The following is a 19,175-nucleotide window of genomic DNA, read 5'->3' as shown; positions in this document are numbered from 1 at the left end:
TCTCTCTCCCGGTCTGTCTGCCTCTGCTCCTTTCAGTTTGAAGAGGGAGCTCCTGGCATTACGCACAACGGGCCTCTGGACAAACCTTCAGAAATCTAGACCTTCCCAAGAGCTGGTCCAAGTGGATGGAACTTTCCCCCTCCTCCACCACCGCTTTATTAATCCCACAGATTCCGGGTTTGTTTTGTTCCTGCGTCGTTTATACAAATGGGATTGAAAGGAATCCGGGCCCATTTATGGTGAATCAAAGCACACACAAAAAACTTGGCCAACGGTTTGAAGTGTTGGGCAAGAATCACCGACTTGTCTAATTTTAAACTCTCTCTCTTTGACCTCCAGGGCACCGTGGGATGAACACTGGACTAACATGCCGTTAGCATTCATCTTCCAAGCGACTGCACAAGAGACCGCGCTCAGCCAGAGCTACTGGTTGTGTGGATGGAGGGAGGGAGGGAGGGAGGGAGGAGGGGGAAAGGAGGCAGCAAGGGATGGAGGGCTGGAGGCACTGATTTTGCCAGTTGCAGGACAACGTGACAGTCTTCCGTACAAACGAATTGCTGACAAATTACCACCACCGGGAGTCAGCGCCTTGCTTCGTTCTGTAGTGCTCAGCAGTGGCGAGCAGAAATAAACGGAGACATGTCGGCAGTTAATGTATTGTTGATTAACGAGAGAGAGAGAGAGAGGTGATGATTTGAGAAGGGTCTCTCTGATCCGAGAGAGACAAACCCCCAGCTCAGGATCCCGCCGCTCTCTCTCTCTCTCTCTCTCCCTCTCTCAATGTCACGATCCAACACAGGAAATCTATCCAGCCGGCTTCCTTTCGCTCGGGGAGGGAAGGTTACAATTAGCTTTTCATCGAGGGCACATTCGGCAGCGCACTGAATTCTCCAGGAGAAAAGCAAGACATCGGGTAAGACAGAATTGCAATTTTACTTGGATCGGCTGAAGCTGAGTGGTTACACAGCGCGAGGATCTAAGCAGGAAATGTCCAGTTCCCCCCAAAATTACAACCATTGGTGATTCTATTCAAAATGCAAGCAATCAAAGCATTTTTCCTTCGCAGATTTCGCCCGGATAACTCGACCCAGTTGTATCGTATCTCCCACCCGTAATCCAGCCCCGGCGACAGTTCTGATTTCAGCATTCTGTCGGGATTGTGGGAGATGAATTGAGGAATTCTGTCCCTTTCAGAGGGATCCCTGACTATTGCGATCTGCGTACATCGCTGAAGGGAATCTCCAAAATGTCCAACGGGCTATCAGTAAGGGGGCGATGGGGGAATGGCTGTCAGATGAGCTGATATCTCTGTCTGGAGCTGCTTAGAAAGCGTTTGAACTTATGTGTGTGTTATGCTGTTGCTACTTAGAACCACAGAAAAAATATGAAAAAGAGATTTCAATGCTATGCTTTACTGTGGCTGTTCAAATCATACCCGGTTAGGCTTCACGGTGGATTATGATTTGTCCTCAATTTTAATTTTTTTTTAAAAATAACTTGTTAACGCAACAATTATGTGACAATTGAAGGGTCCCGACCCGAAACGTCGCCTATTCCTTTTATCCAGAGATGCTCTCTGACCCGCTGTGTTACTCCAGCTTTTTGTGTCTATTTTCACTTAACACACCCGCAGTTTGTTGCAGGAGGTTTTAGATGGGGGGGGGGGTTGGAGGTGGCGATGCGGGGTGAGAAGGGTTTGTATGTGTAGTTTGCAGAAGGGGGAGTTTTCAGACGTTGTGGCTTCTAAAATCGCCACCGACACTAAAAGCCGCGGCAAAGTTTTGTTCCAATGCATTTCTTCGTTAAGCACGGTGGTGGGCAGCAGGTCAAAGCGCAAAGTACATGCGATGGAAATGGCGCTAAATCCACCCAGCCCGATCTTGCTTCCTGGCAGTGGAACCACTGGTTCTTTACAGGACAGGGGTGTGTGAGGGAATCGGAAAGGACGGGCTATTGCAAGTCCTCGGAAGTTAACGAGGAACACCTCAACCAAAGGCTTTCCAAAAGGTTACATTAGAAAGCGGCAGACAATGGATTTGCAGTCAGCTCATTCAGCGCAATTGAGTCTTCATGCCCATCACTGTCTGTTTGCTTTGCAACATCAAAGACAGCACATGCCAACTGGAACCCACCTCTATAGTTATTTAAAAAAAGTAAAGTTGGAACGGGTTTGGATTGAATTCACAGCAGGTGGCAGCAAGGAGTCACTCCCCATCGTCCATAGGCCGAGCTGCTGGGAAATACATAAATATATACACAGCTCTCAAGCGGTGGCAACGCTTACAATAATCATAGAGTCATACAGCGTGGACACAGGCCCTTCGGCCCATCTTACCCACTCTGACCAACAGCATGTCCCATCTACACTGGTCCCACCTGCCTGCATTTGGTCCATATCCTTCTAAACCCATCCATGTGCCTGCCCAAATGTTTCTTAAACGCTGCGATAGTACCTACCTCAACTACCTCCTCCGGTATGTGTAGGGAGGAACTGTAGATGCTGGTTTACACCGAAGATGGACACAAAATGCCGGAGCTACTCAACCGGACAGGTAGCATCTCTGGGCGCTGCATATGTCCATCCAGAGATGCCACCTGTCCCGCTGAGCTACTCCAGCATCTCGAGTCTACCTCCTCCGGTAGCTTGTTCCATACGCTTACCGCCCTTTGTGTAAAAAAGGTTACCCCTCAGTGCCCTCCCCCCGCCCCCCCTCTACTTAAACATATGCCCTCTGGTTATGTATATCTGTCCCCCAACTTTGGTTCATGGAAACACGAGCGGGAAGCCGCTATCTTGCACTCTTACTAATGAGTGACCCGCAGTAAATGAACTTAACGCTAGAACATTTCAACGAGAATAAAACAACAAACGTTGTGCTGGGCAGTGAGAGAGGAACGACGTGCGCCTTGGTGGAGGGGTCGGTTTGTGGGTCCTGTGCCGCGCAGAGGCTGGGACGAGAGTGGCGCGTTTGACTTCAGTGCTTTGTGTGTGTGTGTGTTGGACGTTGCTTTTACTCTTTTACTCTTCATCACAGAGTCCGCTGTTGGGCCCGCTTTGCGGACACCAGACGCTCCACAATGCCGAGTGTGCCTGAGGTTTCAATTAAGTGCCCATTCCGCCACACTGCGTAGGATCAGAGTTTTCTTTCAACGACTCTCCTCTCCGGGGAGAGTTGAAATAAGATCCACAGAAGTTATTTTTATAGCAGGTACACAAAATTGCTGGGGAAACTCAGCGGGTGCAGCAGCATCTATGGAGCGAAGGAAATAGGCGACGTTTCGGGCCGAAACCCTTCTTCAGACTACGTGTGGCTTAATTAATACATGGCGTTTAGTTTGATGAAGAGTATATTTGAATTGGATAACATTAACATTCAGTGAACTGGGTCATTCCAGAGATACAAGCAGCTCTCAGGAAAAAATAAATCTACAACAAAGTAACTTCAGTTCTTTACTAAAAAAATATGCCAAATGGTCTTAAAAGATATTTGCTGCGGGCAGATTTTGAGTGTATGGATTTTAAAAGTAAGCACAATGCAATTGAAACCAATGAATGAATTTGGGTTTATTTTTAGATCAACATGTTTCAACTTCATTTCTGAACCCTTAAATCTTCCAGTGATTGAAGTTGGGTTGAAATGATCAGTGTCTGTGTGTGTGATCAAGGGTTGCTGAGTGACAATGTGGGGGAGCTGGATTAAATCCTGTACAGTTTCGGTCAGTAATACATGGATGCTGGGATAGAGAGGGGTTACCCAGTGAGGGTGATCACCCAGTTCCCATTCCCACACTGATCTGTCTGCCCTGGCCCTCCTCCACTGTCAGAGTGAGGTCGTACGTCAATTGAAGTTAGGATGGAGGAACAGCACCTCATCTTTAGCTTGGGCAACTATTAAACGGTGAATAGTTTTGATCTCTCTCAAAATAAGAGAAGTTATCAAAATTTGATAACTTCAGAAAAACCCTTGCATTCCCTCTCTCTCCATCCCTCCCCCACCCTAATCGTTCTACCACTTTCACTGTCATCCTGCTTAGTTTCACAGTTTGTATCCACTCATGATCCCCTTTTCCACAGCCAACAATGGACCATTGTGGGCTCCACCTTTCCTTGATTGTCGTTGCTGGCTTTGATTTGTCCTTTTCATACCTTTCATTCACTTGTTATTCATAACTTTTCATACCTCTAATTCCCCTCTCCCCTGACTCTCAGTTTGAAGAAGGACCCAACCCGAAACATCAACGATTCCTTTTCACCAGAGATGCTGCCTGACCTACTGAGTTCCTCCAGTATTTAGTGTCTATGTTCGGTAAACCAGCATCTGCAGCTCCTTCCTACACATTGTGAGGGAGTTGATTAACATCAGTGTAGATGCAGTTAGCAACACGTGTCGCAAGGGAAGATGGGTTAATTAGTGGCAGTGAGAGGGAGATGGATTCACATCAGTGGAGGTAGAGACAGCAACAGTGTGTTGGAGGAGAGGCTAATTGAGTGACATTGTGAAGGAGACAAAATGTGTAAGAAGGAACTGCAGATGCTGGTGTACACCGAAGATAGACACAAAATGCAGCATCACTGGAGAAAAGAAATAGGTGACGTTTTAGGTTTTGAGTAGAAGGGTTCTGACCCAAAAAGGCACCTATTTCTTTTCTCCAGAGATGCTGCCTGACCCGCTGAGTTACTCCAGCATGTTGTGTCTATCTTCCACATTGTAAAGGGGATGGATTAACATAAATAAAAATACTAATCTGGAAATTAGATTTATTAGCATTTGATGTTCATCATAGAATAGAGGGGTAGAATGCCCTAGCTTTCATTTCTATATGGAATAATGGTTATCAGGCTATTAAATGTGCCCGTCCAGGTGTAATTTATCTTTGAGAGACTGTAATTTCCCTGGAGTCTGCTGTGCAGCTGAACATGCCACACTTCATGTACCACATGTTTCCTCCACCACTGGCACAAATCGTCACGTTTGGATACAGTCTACGTACTTTATTGAATATTCTCTGACAAGCAAGGAGCTAGTCAGTAGACAATAAACAATAGATGCAGGACTAGGCCATTCGACCCTTCGAAGCCTGCACCGCCATTCAATGTGATTATGGCTGATCATCCACAATCAGTATCCTAATCCTACCTTCTCCCAATATACCCTGACTCCACTATTTTTAAGAGCCCTATCCAGCTCTCACTTGAAAGTATCCAGAGAACCGGCCTCCACCGCCCTCTGAGGCACAGAATTCCACAGACTCACAACTATCCGTGTGAAAAAGTGTTTCCTCATCACCGTTCTAAATGGCTTATCCCTTATTCTCACTGGAAGAAGCAGAGAGAGGGTCTGTCAGATGACATGACTACCCACGGCTGAGGATAATGAAAATTCCATTGGGATGACCCTTCACTGTCCACAGCCGCTGTACAATTCACGTTAGGGCTGTGGGCTGTGACCTCCAGCCCCTTGTCTGACTCTGAACCCACAGGGGTGACGACACTCATAGCATGGATGTTAATCAGGGCAAAGTTCATAGGTTCATAAGCGATAGGGGCAGAATTAAGCCATTCAGCCCATCAAGTCTACTCCGCCATTCGATCATAGAAACATAGAAAATAGGTGCAGGAGTGGGCCATTCAGCCCTTTGAGCAGGCACTGCCATTCAATATGATCATGGCTAATCATCCAAAATCAGCACCCCCTTAGCCCTAAGAGCTATATATAACTCTAAATCATGGGTGATCTACCTTTCCATTTCAATCCCAGTCTCCTGCCTTCTCCCCATAATCTCTGACACCCGAACTAATCAAGAATCTGTCAATCTCCATTTTCTGGCCGTCACAGCCTTCCATGGCAATGAATTCCACAGATTCACCACCCTCTGACTAAAGAAATTCCTTCATATCTCCTTTCCAAAGGTACGTCCTTTTATTCTGAGGCTTTGGCCTTTGGTCCTAGACTCTCCCACAAGTGGAAACATCCTGTAATGGAAACATCCGCTCCACATCCAAAGCACCAACTGGGTGCTGCCCAGAGGCACAGAGCACCATTTCCTCCCGCTAACTCTCCCCTTGGCAGCAATGTCAAGGGCTAGCACCCTTCCAGTGACCAACATAGCCACAATACAACCATTGAGAGTACTCATGCAATCCCCAAGCACACAGTTCCCATTTAAGTGCATAGTTCTCGATGCACATCACCACAAATTTGGTAGAGTTGTCACTTCACAGCCCCAGAGACCTGGGCTTAATCCTGACCTCTGGTGCTGTCAATTTGGAGTTTGCACGTTCTCCCTGCGACCACACGTGTTTCCTCATAATAGAGTTTCTCTTAAAGAAACTTACAAAATTCTTAAGGGGTTGGACAGGCTAGATGCAGGAAGATTGTTCCCGATGTCGGGGAAGTCCAGAACAAGGGGTCACAGTTTAAGGATAAGGGGGAAATCTTTTAGGACCGAGATGAGAAAAACATTTTTCACACAGAGAGTGGTGAATCTGTGGAATTCTCTGCCACAGAAGGTAGTTGAGGCCCGTTCATTGGCTATATTTAAGAGGGAGTTAGATGTGGCCCTTGTGGCTAAAGGGATCAGGGGGTATGGAGAGAAGGCAGGTACAGGATACTGAGTTGTATGATCAGCCATGATCATATTGAATGGCGGTGCAGGCTCGAAGGGCCGAATGGCCTACTCCTGCACCTATTTTCTATGTATCTCACCATAGCTCTTCCCTTTACACAAATTTACAAATTATTTCAAAACCTCCATTAGGGCTCAACACAATAAATAGCACACGTTTAGTGCGCATAAATAGGAAGAAGTGCTATTTCCAGGCAACCGTCTGTACCGCTGGATGCTGGGTAAGATATCATTAAGTGACATCGTAAGGGAATTACGATGTTCCTGTTCCAAAGGTATAATCTAATCTAATCTAATCTAATTAGATTAACATACACAGTCACGGGCAGCACTGGGGTGGTGGAATTGTGTAGCTCTGTGAAGCATCTGGATTAATGTTATGGTCAGAAGCGTTCTGTGTTTGGAAGGGAGTTTAGTGAGCAACTATTGGATTAATGTCAGTAGAGATTCAGTCCATAATTCTGCCAACATTTAGTCAATAATGTAATTTAAACGATGTGTTCGGTAATTCAGCCCTGCATGGAGTGTCTCTGAATGATGTCAACACAGGGTTTTAGCATTAATCATACCATTTTCTGTTGCTACTTAGCTTTCAGAAACAGTAGCTTCAAACAACACTCTCTTCAAAAATCAGAATGACATTCGGATTTAAGTCCGAATGCTAGGTCTCGTTCTTTAACATGGCAACAATACTTCCTCTTATAAAGAGATACCCCTGTTGAGAGACTGGAGTAGATTCACCTTACAAAAGATGGATTGTTAAATTGCACCAACAACCCGCTCCCCCTCTCCTCCCTGACTATTCATGAAATGGGTGTTTGAATGCAGAGATCCTTTTGAATTTAATTTTCTTGAAATAATATTTAAATTACATTAAATAACACTGTGATAAATGATATTTTCGCCTTTACCTCATGGATGAAGAGAGCAGTATATTTAACCCATTCCTTGCTTATATTTTTCTGTGGAAGGTTCTAATAACAAAAGCCCTTTAAGACGTTAACGTTGACCTCCCCGGCATTCATAAAAGTTAGGCTCGAGTAGAACTATAGAAGCAGGCTGAAGCCTGTTCTACAAGGCTGAAGTCAGCTAGAGCAGGAGGCAGTGAGGAAGTGGTAGAGAATGTTTGTTGGGGTGGTGTGGGGTGGTGTGGTCTACAGAGGGGTAAGATGGGGGTGGGGTGGGGAGGGGTAGGGGTGGGGTGGTGTGGGGTAAGGTGGGGTAGGGGTGGGATGGGGTAGTGTAGGGTGGGGTCGTGTAGGGGTGGGGTAGTGTGGGGTGGTGTGGGATAAGGTGGGGTGGGGTGATGTTGGTTGGTGTAGGGGTGGTGTAGTGTGGTGTGGTGCGGGGTGTAGTGTAGTGTGGGGTGAGATGGTGTAGGGGTGGGGTGGGGAGGGGTAGTGTAGGGTGGGGTGGGGAGGGGTAGGGTTTGGGTGGTGTGGGGTGGTGTTGGATAAGGTGGGGTGGGTGGTGTTGGTTGGTGTAGGGGTGGTGTGCGGTTAGGTGGGTTGGGGTGAGGGTGAGGGTGGGGTGGGATAAGGTGGTGTGGGATAAGGTGGTGTGGGGTGGTGTAGTGTGGTGCGGGGTGTGGTGTAGCGTGGGGTGGGATGGTGTAGGGGTGGGGTGGGGAGGGGTAGGGTTGGGTGGTGTGGGGTGGTGTGGGGTATGGTGGGGCGGAGTGGTGTTGGTTGGTGTAGGGGTGGAGTGTGGTGTGGGATGGTGCATGGTGGGGTGGGATAAGGTGGTGTGTGGTGGTGTAGTGTGGTGCGGGGTGTGGTGTGGGATGGTGCATGGTGGGGTGGGATAAGGTGGTGTGGGGTGGTGCATGGAGGGGTGTGGTGGGGTGATGTGGTGCGTGGTGGGGTGGGGTGGTGCGTGGTGGGGTGGGGTGGTGTGTGGTGGGGTGGGGTGGTGCGTGGTGGGGTGGGATAAATATAAAAATTAAAGTCAGGCAGAAGAAGGCACAACATGCTGGAGTAGCTCAATGTCAGGCAGCATCACAGGAGAACATGGATAGGTGACGTTTTGAGTCAGGACCCTTCTTCTGACTGACAAGTTGTATAATAGTTTAGTTTAGAGATACAGCGCGGAAACAGGCCCTTCGGCCGACCAAGTCCGCACCGACCAGCGATCCCCACACATTAACACTATCCTACACACACAAGGGTCAATTTACATTTATACCAAGTCAATTAACCTACAAACCTGTACATCTTTGGAGTGTGGGAGAAAACCAAAAGATCTCGGCGAGAACGTACAAACTCCTTACAGACAGCACCCATTGTCGGGATTGAACCCTGATCTCTGGCGCTGTAAGCGCAGTAGGACAGCAACTCCAACATCGTGCCACCCCAATAGTGGCTGATCCATTTCCCGTGAATAGGTATGCTCCCTAGAATCAGATGTGGACAGTGTCGGGCGGGGACTAGATTCAGGTATTTTTAATTTTTACATCTGACATGGCTTCACCCCACTCATTCCTTTTGTGAGCCCATTGTTCCCACATATTCTTTTCCCCAATTCAAGCATCCCAAAGTACTGTTTCTGTACATTGCTGAATGGTTTGTCAGAACCATCTAATTCCTCTACAATCTTAAATGCATCAGCTTTATTAACACTCAACTTTCTCTTTTCCACAGAGAATATATCCAATATTAATAATTACTTCTCATTATCCTTTTCAATCACGTAATCATTCTGGTTGCTCTTTTGCATATCCTTTCTAAAGCTGCAACATTACTTTCATACTGTTGTATGAAAACAGTATGAAGCGGTAACCCTTTATGTTTTACAATCCAGACACTTCAACTCTCTAGAACAAAGTCTCCACTGTCCATCTTGTACGGTGATAGTGCAAATTTCACACTTCCAATCATTCAGGTTGGAGTTTCATCTTTGTAATACCTACATTTCCCTTTCCAGGTCTGTCATTGGGATGACAGATGGCACAATGGGCTAAGTGTTCGGCTGGCAACCGGAAGGTAGCCGGTTCGAATCCCGCTTGGAGTGCATACTGTCGTTGTGTCCTTGGGCAAGACACTTCACCCACCTTTGCCTGTGTGTGAATGTGTGTGAGTGATTGGTGGTGGTCGGAGGGGCCGTAGGTGCAGATTGGCAGCCACGCTTCCATCAGTCTGCCCCAGGGCAGCTGTGGCTACAGAAGTAGCTTACCACCACCGAGTGTGACTGAGGAGTGAATGAATAATGCTATGTAAAGCGCCTTGAGTATTAGAAAGGCGCTATATAAATCCCATCCATTATTATTATTATTATTACTTGTTCTCCCCTATGGACAAAGAACTGTGGAATTGTTTGCTACAGAAGACTATGGAGGCCAAGTCAGTGGATATTTTTAAGGCAGAAATAGATAGATTCTTGATTAGTACGGGTGCCAGAGGTTTTGGGGAGAAGGCAGGAGAATGGGGTTAGGAGGGAGAGAGAGATCAGCCACGATTGAATGGTGGAGTAGACTTGATGGGCCAAATGGCCTAATTCTGCTCCTATCACTGATGAGCATGAATTGCCTCTTGTCTGTACTATTAGTCATCGTGCCTTCTCCAAACTCACTTTAGGCATCTATCAAAGGTAGAGAAAAATGCTGGAGAAACTCAGCGGGCGAGGCAGCATCTATGGAGCAAAGGAATAGGTGACATTTCGGGTCTGAAAAAGGGTCTCGACCCAAAACGTCGCCTATTCCTTCGTTCCTTAGATGCTGCCTCACCCGCTGAGTTTCTCCAGCATTTGTATCCACCTTTGATTTTTCCAGCATCTGCAGTTCTTTCTTAGGCATCTATCAGTTCATCTCTCTTGTTTATTTATCTCAGAATCCAGCAACATTACTTTTATTGTTTATCTCCCCTCTTCGTGCCATTTCCAATTAAAAATCCTTCCACGATGGCACAGCCAGGAGAACAGCTGCTTCTCAGCTCCTTAGGGACCTGGTTCGATGCTGACCTCGGGTTTAATCTGTGTGGAGTTTGCATGTTCTTCCTGTGACCAGGCGTGTTTCCACAAGTGTGTTGGTTTCCTCCCACCTCCCAAAGCAGGTTGGTTGGTTAACAGTGTGTTGTAGGTTACTTCCAGTAGCTGTACGGCAGGAAAATCAGAGTGGTGTTGATACAAAACTGAACGGAATGCAGGGAAAGGAGCAGGGGAATGAGTTTGATAGACTTGCTCTGAGAGGTGGATTCGATGGGCTGAATGGCCTCCTTGTAAGCTGTGAGAAAATATATGAGGTACCTTTGTAGCACTCCAAGCATGACTTTTCAGGTAAAATCTGCTTTTAACCTGTGCCATTTACCTACAAGGTAGAGAGTGCAATTTTTAGCAATTAGCTACACAGTAGTGCCTCATCTCTCATCAAGTGTCAACTCACCTACACTCAGAATTAAAAAAATCTTACAAGAGGCAGTAATCTGCCAAGTAATTCACAAAACCTAGCTAATTTTAGCAGAGGTTTGGACACAGATTCTATAGAGATTCCAAGAATCTCTATAATCTTAAAATTCATAGAAATTCATTGTTATACAGCATGGAAACAGGGCCTTCAGCCCATCTGGTCTATGTTGATGGAGATTTCTGTGAAACCTCATTCTATTTGCATTTGTTATTGTATTTATTATTATATTGTTAATCCTGGTCAAATTGAGGAGGCCAGGACCCTAAAATTGAGTAAAGGCTTCAGGGCTACTAGGCCATTTGGTCACTTTAAAAGTGCTTTCTGTAGAAATGGGACAAGCTGCAGAATGGTGCCAGTTTGTCTAGAGCCTAGATCTAAGCTGCAGGAAGAGAATGGGAACATCTGCAGACCCTGGCAATTAGGTGCAAAATGCATAGAATGGATTGGATGAATGCAAACCAGACATACACTTTGTAAATAGTTGTAAATAATGTGGCAAAGCTTTACTTTGCTGAATGTTGATTGGATGAGATATTGAGCCTTGTCTAGTTTTCTTGCATATCAGGGCAAATGTTGCGATGTTCGTTTCCTCTGAGAAACACTGTTTGAATACAATGTATTAGCCACTGTATTATTGGGTTAGGGAAATGTCTGTCAAGTATGGGGTTAATCGCTATCTGTAATTGGATTGTAAAGAGACCACCCCCATGTGCTTCGGTCCCTCGAGGTCCGGGGACCTATAAAAGTCCGCTGCCACGAGGTCCTGTGTTGATCTTCTGGGAGAGCACTTAGGACTGCGTGAACTTCTGGAGTGTCTCTGTTTGAGCGAGGCCTAGAGGGCTTGATCAGGCAGATATGAGGATCTAACCCACGGTGGTTAGGAACAGTAGTAGGAACTGTGATTGTGTTTTGTCAAAATAAAGTTTAGATGTGCAAGTGCTTGACTCAGTGATTTTTGACTGAAACTAGACTGGAGGGAAGCTTAGAACGAGCAATTTACATTGGGGGCTCGTCCAGGATCTCAACAGACCCCCAAACGCAAGTTTGCGATCAAGGGTGTTGAGCTGTATCGATCGTGAGTGCAGAAATCGGGCCCACTGTGCAGGTTTTCACATTGGTTTTCAGCACTTCGTTAGTCGGAGCGGATCGATCATTCGTGGGCTTGGGAAAGGGTCTAATCGAGATCATTAGAACAGGATCTAGCAAGCACGGGGGGGTGGTTAGCACTCCTTTGGGTTTGGGGCCCATAAAACCAGGATGGGGTTAGAGGCCCTGCTGGGGTTGGGTTAGAGACCTTTTCCTAGGTTAGAGGCCCAAAATTTGTAGATGGCAGACTGCAACTGCTTTAACGAGAGCCTGAAGCGCTTCATTGGGCAAGGGGTGGCCCAAGGTTAGATTTGGTATCCAATTGGTGGGGTATTGAAACACAGGTCTGACCTACGTATTGATCTATCTTTGCCAGGAGCGTTGATTGGAAAGGTGCGCTCTGAAATTGGCATCGACGACTGCCAGCGCGAAGAGGCTAGGCGTTGAACCCTCAGTGCCCAGCAGAGAGAGGTGTCTGCGTGAAGATATCTGAGTCCCTCCCTGAAGTGACGGACGAGGAATCTCGTAAAGGTACTGGGCTCGGTGGTCGGAGTATAGATTGGCTGGGAATACTCTAGTCCATTCGAGAATTTAATTGGCAATTTCAGTTTGATTCGAGAGCCAGCGTATGAGAGGGATACGTACTAAAACTAGGAGTTCAAGAACGATTCTAGATTTGCAAAATCAAATTTCCAAATACAAAATTTCACATTGAAGTTCTGCCCATAAGGTAGAATTGAATTCTTGTAGATAGAACTTTGGTGTTTATTCATGTCCGTGATTGATTCTGAATAGCGGCTGATCAACACTGAATAGTAACCCTCTGATCAATTGTTGATTTGTTTCTGATAGAGAAGAGTACCTGAGAGACGGGAACCAGTTGACTTGGTGAAAAGTAATCCGAATACGAAGGGTACTCCTAATTCTGTAGAACTTAGAGAGGAGGGATAGAGGTCCCCCTATAGATGTCCAGTCTTAGCGTAAGATAGTAACATGAGGAGGAAATGTAGTCATTTAAGGAGTAGTACCCCTCAGCAAAGAGTAACCTAGGAAGGAGAAAATCTTCGGTATCGGAGAGAGAGGTTCACTGATTGATAACAGCGTGACGCGGCGTTGAGATCGAGTGTTTTCAAACTGTGTGCTAGTGCTTTAAATCATTTTTGTAAATTGTAAAAATCTAGATTTTTGTATTGTTATCGGATCCGAGTTGTGAAAATATTCCGTGTATGTAAATAAATTTAGAGTATATTAAGATTTAGAAAGTAAGATTTGGGGTGTGTTAATTTCGCAGACTGCTATTTGTATTGCTGCTTGTGTGAGTGTTTACAGATTTGGATAATCGAAGTAAAAGTGTGAATTAAATATTTGTAATTGTTTAGATTGTAGTATTGTGAGAATCTGAGTCATGGTGGTTCGATCAGGGGGTGTAGTCTTTCGAACGCTGTGTCGGGGGAGGAGTCATTCCACTGACCGATTGCGCCACAAGGAAGATTTATTAGAGTGTGATCGCTAGAAGATCTATTTTATTTAAATGGAAAGACTCTAACCCTCTGACCACACCCCATTGGTACTCTAAAACGATATCATGTTTACATTTAGAAAAAAATCAGGAGTGACATTGTTGAACCCTTGGTTAAATTTGTTGAGACTTGGGGAAGATTTATTCAACATTTTCACACAAAATAAATTGCTCCCTCTCCAACCGTTAAAAAAATTATTTTACCTTTATATGGTGGAACAGACTTGACGACAAACAGGGACAAATTGTTGAAATTCTCAGCTCAGATTCTGTTTTGCTTTTTTTTCTAGTTTGGGGGGGTTTTGTTTCTTCCTTTTTTCTCTTTTTTTCTTTTTTTTCTTTTTATCTTTTTTGTTTTTACATATATAAGTTTTCTTTTAAACATTTAACTATATTTACATAGAGACCGAGAGGTCTATATTCAATGTGTATTTTGATACCGGGCATATTGAGATTATACCTGTTATTAATGTAATCCTGATCCCTATGTATCAATATCATTGTTATGTTTATCATTATTCTTTTTGTTTTGTTTTTGTTTTTGGAAAAAAAAACAAATAAAAAGATTTTAAAAGAAAAGAAAGAAAAGAGTGTGATTTATTGGATGCTTGTAGTTTATATTGGGGTGTATTGGGGATTACTTGTAATCAGGGGAATACTTTCGTTTTTGATTGTAGTTTTAATAGCGTGGTTTGGATTTGTCTGTCTATGCGAACTTAAAGTGGATTGAGCGAGAGAGATTGCTCTGTGGAAGAGACTGAGATCAAGAGTTAGACTTGGATTGAGAAACCGGAGATCCTTTGTTTGAAACATAGAAACATAGAAACATAGAAAATAGGTGCAGGAGTAGGCCATTCGGCCCTTCGAGCCTGCACCGCCATTCAATATGATCATGGCTGATCATCCAACTCAGTATCCTGTACCTGCCTTCTCTCCCTACCCCCTGATCCCTTTAGCCACAAGGGCCACATCTAACTCCCTCTTAAATATAGCCAATGAACTGGCCTCAACTACCTTCTGCGGGAGAGAATTCCACAGATTCACCACTCTCTGTGTGAAAAAAGTTTTCCTCATCTCGGTCCTAAAAGATTTCCCCTTTATCCTTAAACTGTGACCCCTTGTTCTGGACTTCCCCAACATCGGGAACAATCTTCCTGCATCTAACCTGTCCAACCCCTTAAGAATTTTGTACGTTTCTATAAGATCCCCCCTCAATCTTCTAAATTCTAGCGAGTACAAACCGAGTCTATCCAGTCTTTCTTCATATGAAAGTCCTGACATCCCAGGAATCAGTCTGGTGAACCTTCTCTGTACTGAGTTGAATTAAGTGATTGTGATCTAATTAATAAGAGAGTTGGGAGAGCGATTGAATATGAGCGAGTGGTTTGAATAATTGAATAGGAGCGATTTGGTGAGTGATTGAGTGAGTGATTGAGTAATGGTTGAAAGAGAACGATTGTGCGAATAGATGTGAATCTGAGAGACGATTAGCCATTGTGTGGGAGAGACTCCATTGATCTTGGAGTCTGAGGAAGGAGTGAGTTTGAATAGGTGTTAGTGTCTGGAATTTTATTTTGTATTGTAACTATTGTGCAGGAAAAATGGGGAATGTCTCAGAGAAGGACCGATCAAATAGATCAGGAAGCCCGATAAGGATAATTTGCGAGAAGCTTCCACAAGAAGCAGACAGACTAAGAGGATTATCTGGAGAACTAAATGCAGTTTTGAGAAGCGAACTTTGGCCACTGGGTGGACTAAAATCTGTAATAGGAATAAACTATATAGAAATGATTGTCAAAAAATATGGAAATGGTGAAGAAGGAAATGAATTAATTGGAATATGGAGAATGTTCTTCACTAGAAGGAAAATAAATAAAGAGATCGTTTTACTGTCCACTCTAAGAATGGCGGCATATAAATTAAGGATTTGAGGGGAACACGAGAGAACTGGTCCTTCTCGGGACATTCCAGAACAGGGACAGGAAGATAGTGGAAGCCAACAGCAGGAACAGGAGCAGGAGAGAATACCATCTTCTAAAAGGGAAACTTCTGAGATGGCTCTTAAAGGGGAGGTAACTTATCAAATTTGGTAAGAGTGCAGCAGTATTTGTAGACCTCGAAGGGAGAGGGGCTCACAATATGCCAAGTTGGGCAGAATTTTTCCGAATAGAGCCAGAGCATTCCTCACAGCACTCTCCTGTTCCCAGTTCGGAGACACCATGCGCAGCTTGCGAGCAGGGCACACGGGAGGAGTCAGCGTTATCCTCGGTTCCTCCCAGATCCTCCCAAATTCAAATCTGAATAAAAAAAATCGGGGAAGGATCCTCTAGCTCCTATGATTGCTCCACCAGTGGAGGACAGTATGGGAGATCAAGGAGCTAGAAGGAAGGTTCTGCCAAAATGGAAACCAAAATTAATTAGAAACTCCAGTAGTGAGAAAGTGAAGGAATCCTTCCTGAAGTACAGAGACAGAACAAATGGCTTTTCTGAGGGTAGGATAGCAGGAGGATACAGAGGGATTGATCCGGACACTGATAATATTATTATGTCGGAGCAATTCCCTGACGATGGGGGTATAGAACGGATTCCCCGTAGGCAGTTCGTTTGTAGAATGCTGCCTACTCCACCTTTGGTATAAAGTCCCGCATTAGGTGTAAATGTTCCCCTGGTCACAGATGTTCAGACTTTAATACAGCCTGATCCAACACAGCTCAGAGACCTATATTAAAGATTTGAAAAAGGGAAATAAGGACGAAGGAAGATAAGGAGGAGGAAGATCTCAAAGCTTGGATAGATCCAGTGGCGTAGCGTGGGGGGGGGGGGGGGGGGGGCCAGAGAGGCGGGTGCCCCGGGCGCTAAATTTTTAGGGGCGCAAAAAAATAGTTGGATAAATTTTTTTTATAAAATGGCACAAAATTTGTTCTAAAGGCACGCTGCACCTCTTTAGCAGCCTTCCCCTGAATTATTGTAATAAAATGTAAATGTTTTTGTCATTTTATAATTTTTTTTATCTAACAATTTTTATGCGCCCCTAAAAATGTATCCAATAATTTTAACCAACCAGCGATCTCTGCGCCGAGGCCAGGCCACTGTCCCAGCCATCGCTCTCGTCCACTGGGCTCGTGGTCGGGTCGAGTGGCCGCTGCCGCCGGAACGTGCCCCAGCTCCAAGTTCTGGTCGCCGCTGTCCCAGCTCCGAGGCCAGGCCGCCGCTGCCGCTGCTCCAGCTCCGATGCCGTGTGGCTGCTGCCACTGCCCCCGCTCTGAGGCCAGGCCGCCGCTGCCGCCGTCCCAGCTCCGAGGCCAGGCCGCCGCTGCCGCCGTCCCAGCCGCTGCCGCCGCCGTCCCAGCCGCTGCCGCCGCCGTCCCAGCCGCTGCCGCCGCCGTCCCAACCGCTGCCGCCGCCGTCCCACCCGCTGCCGCCGCCGTCCCGGCCCCAATGCCGGGCGGCCGCTGTCGCCGCCCCAACTCCGAGGCCAGGCCGCCGCTGTCATAGCCGCCGTTGCCGCTGCCCAGCTCCGAGTTCTGGTCGCCGCTGCCACTGTCGCCGCTGCCGCTGCCCAGCTCCGAGTACTGGTCGCCGCTACAGCTGCCCCAGCTCCGAAGCCGTCATTAGGCCTCGGCACAGGCGGAGACAGGGGATACGACAAAAGAAGTTGCATCCCCCGAAGGAAGAGACCAAAAACCGCTAATGAGGAGGCGCAATATTTTAAACTGCCCCGGGCGCGCAAAACCCACCCTACGCCACTGGATAGATCTACCATTCTGAGAGCCAACCTGTCCTCGGTTTGGCTGGAAAGGTTATAGAGCGGTCCGACCTGATCAGTGCTACAACTGTGGGGAATTGGGACATTGGAGTCGGTCATGTCCTGTGAGGGGGTACTGCCGAGAAGCAAGGGAGCAAAGAAGAGGGCCATGGGGTTTCAGAAACCAGTGGATTCTGAGAGGTTACCGGGGCTCTTGGGACCCCAAGGGTAGAGGACGAGGACACTGGCAAGGAGATCAGTGGGCAGGGACATTTTGGCAATCAAACCCATTTTGTTAGCCTTAACCTGGCAGTTAATACCACCTAGTAAATTTGAAGGCGTCCTCACATGGCCCCAAAACAACAATAAGAAATGGAAAGAACATCACCCCTTCCAAATTATAGGTGGAAACACAAATAATCTAATTCTCGAGAAACACTTACTGAAAGGAAGAAGTAAGAAACATAGTAACTGGTGTGAGAAGGAATGGTAACTAAGGAGAAGAAATGGCACTAGGGAGAGAAGAAACAAACTTATTGTGCAGGAGGTACAGGAGTGGGGAAAGAAGTTATTATACTAACGTGTTGCTGAGTTTGAGCCTGCAGGACAGTATAATTGACAACATACTATCTGGGGAGTGAGGTAAAGAATATACAGACCACTTGAGAACGGGCAGAAGACAGCAAAGGTAATGTAGCTCCCCAGAAACATGAATCAACAAGCAGGAGGAAATGATACTGTCCTGCCCCTTTAAGACAAATCTGGGAAGGCCAACCAACAAACAGAGCTCCTCAGTATCCCTACTCCCTTGAAACTGACATCAGGAAAGAAGAAGAAGAAAACCTACCCTAGTGCCAACTTTAACATCATCTAGCTTTTGACAACAGTAAAGGAAAGGAAAGTAACACTAAGCTTTCCTAAAGAAACAACACAGACAACCTATGGCAACTATTGGGATGAGCTCCACTTTGAAAAATTAATTTGAAAAAAAGACATTCCTCTGTGGTTTAGGATAAAACACTTACTTTGATTCTAAATTATGATTATTAGAAATAATGTATAACATTTTGAATTTGGTCTCCTAAAATTGTAAGTTAATGAATTGGAGGGACTTCAATGTTTTGAGATTTAGAACTGACTTGTGAGATTTGGCTTAGGGATATGTGGAGTTTGATTATTAATTGATATTGTTATTGTCTCATTCCCAGACAGGCAGCTAAAGATGGGAAGAATTATTCAGAGAACACCAGGAAGGATGGAATTTGGGAAGATCTGGTAACATGGAAATTATTCAGAGATTAGAGTTGGAATTGGAAAAGGTCAAAAGAGGAATTGTGAGCAGTAGGACTTCACTTTAAGAGACCGGACTAGGAAATTACTCAGTGGTTAAGAACTAGTATAAGCGAGAACCCCTAGACTGAGAGCGGAGCCAACATAGTAAGGAAGAAGTACTGCAGGAGAAATCTAGTGAATTAGAAGGAGAAACTTGAATGGGTGTAGGAATAGCAGAGCCAATGCATATTTCACCGATGGATCTAAATTGTTTAACCCTTGATGGTAAAGCGGCTTCTATTATCAAGGTGGAAAGAAATTGTCCCTAGATTTGGCATTCTTAATTGGATTTATGATTAAATTGACAGCATATAGAAATTGATTGCTTAAATTTGAACAGCTGGGAATTCCACAGGAATTGGAATGGAATTGTGTTATCAGCCACACTGCTGTGGAATGAGACTGATGAGATGGACACTGAAATTTAAAACAGTAAATTGAAGGCTGAGACTGAATTTGGTTAAATT

General features: G+C 45.5%; 1 protein-coding gene across 1 annotated transcript in view; it reads left to right on the top strand.

The window, feature by feature from the left end:
• The first annotated feature begins 516 nt into the window (after positions 1 to 516).
• tmem121 (transmembrane protein 121) overlaps positions 517 to 19,175 on the top strand; it is an 80,593-nt gene continuing 61,934 nt past the window's right edge. Inside the window, exon 1 of the mRNA XM_033026788.1 lies at positions 517 to 913. The gene's annotated coding sequence lies outside the window, so the exon portion shown is untranslated. The remainder of the gene's footprint in view (positions 914 to 19,175) is intronic.

This window comes from Amblyraja radiata, chromosome 9 (genome assembly GCF_010909765.2).
Source record: "Amblyraja radiata isolate CabotCenter1 chromosome 9, sAmbRad1.1.pri, whole genome shotgun sequence".
NCBI lineage: Eukaryota > Metazoa > Chordata > Chondrichthyes > Rajiformes > Rajidae > Amblyraja > Amblyraja radiata.
This window is presented reverse-complemented; position numbering and strand designations above follow the sequence as displayed.